Here is a 1,497-nt window from a genome sequence, read left to right on the forward strand (position 1 = left end):
ATTGACAAACTTGTAACTGATGAGCCAGAATACTAATAAAAACAAATTCATAGCTGCTGCACCAATTTGAGCTCATCACTGTGTCAATGCATTGCTTCCAGCTCCATCATTACAACACTGAGGTTCAAGAACCGATTCTCTCTTGATGATCTCATGTGCATGAGAAACTACAGCTAAAGGCCTGTTCTCACAAACCCTAATGTTCAGCACAAAAACTCAGGTTGACATACCCCATTTGTATTTTTTCTTTTTTATTAATAATTATATGCGTGTCTAAGTATTTGCTGCTATGACTGATATTTGTCATAACTGCCTTCACGTTGCAATAAAAACACACACATACCCACTTGTCACGTAGAAGAAACAAAGCCAAACAGCCATTCCAATTTTTTTATTCGCTATTATGTTTTGTGTTATTGAGCAGCGGATCTGGGCATGCAACCAAAATCGTGAATATTATTGTATAAAAAAGGATTGCACTGACGCCATGTGAATGTTTATGTTGGCCTGAACAGTCACATAAACTGCCGTTCACTCAAATTAACATGTTTAATCGCACCAAATTTTTCCACCAAACATTTGTCTTTTTTTTTTTGTGCACAGGCCTTAAGATTTGATTCTGTTGGACTAGTCATGTCAATTGTGATGTCATTGTGAAAACATGTTATGCTTGCTGGGTTTTGTTCAGTGAGGATAATGCAAAATAGGGCTGGGTAAAAAATATTGATATCTCGATATTAATCGATTCTCATTTTTACGGAACGATATAGATTCTTAATTCCCAAGAATCGATGAGTCTAGCCTGTTTACAGTTAATGGACAGAACGTTGAAGGGTGCTTCCCATCCAATATATCGCAATAAGCATTGTGCGTTGCTACTTTTAATATGAAACAGTCTCAGATTTCAAATTCTGTCCATTGTATTGCAATATTCAAACAATAAATGCCGTTTTGGCGCTGTTTAATGTGGAGTGACAGATCGCTGTAGCGCCTCAGATCAAAAGACGCGTGAACTGATCATCTCCTCCACATTAATATCAGCACAAAATAAACATGACTAAACATCCGAAGGTAAGTTAAAAGAAAATCGCGCAAAGACGTCAATATAACGGCTTGTAAACAATTAATGTAACATCACATTTACCTCAGAAAGCATATTCGGTGACCATAAACTCGTTAGTCAGCTAAGTTAGAAAAATAAACTGTAGGGGCATTTTGCTAAATATATGCACCATATAACATTCATTATAATTTTTTTTACTGTTCTTTAATGTTTTATTTATGTTTGAATAAATCTGTCCAAGATTTTATGACAGCCACTATTTAAATGTGTATATTTAAAAAAAAAAAAAACTGAAGTAATTGTAACTTAATTATTATAAAAACTTCATTAAGTGCAATTTAAGCAGTTTTACAGCACAAATCAGTCAATTTTAACCTTCAATATTAATGCAGTACCAACTGACTCTCATGTATATTTTACAGCATTAGTTGAGA

The sequence above is a fragment of the Sinocyclocheilus grahami genome, unplaced genomic scaffold, assembly GCF_001515645.1.
Source record: "Sinocyclocheilus grahami isolate Dianchi unplaced genomic scaffold, SAMN03320097.WGS_v1.1 scaffold628.1, whole genome shotgun sequence".
Taxonomy (NCBI): Eukaryota; Metazoa; Chordata; class Actinopteri; order Cypriniformes; family Cyprinidae; genus Sinocyclocheilus; species Sinocyclocheilus grahami.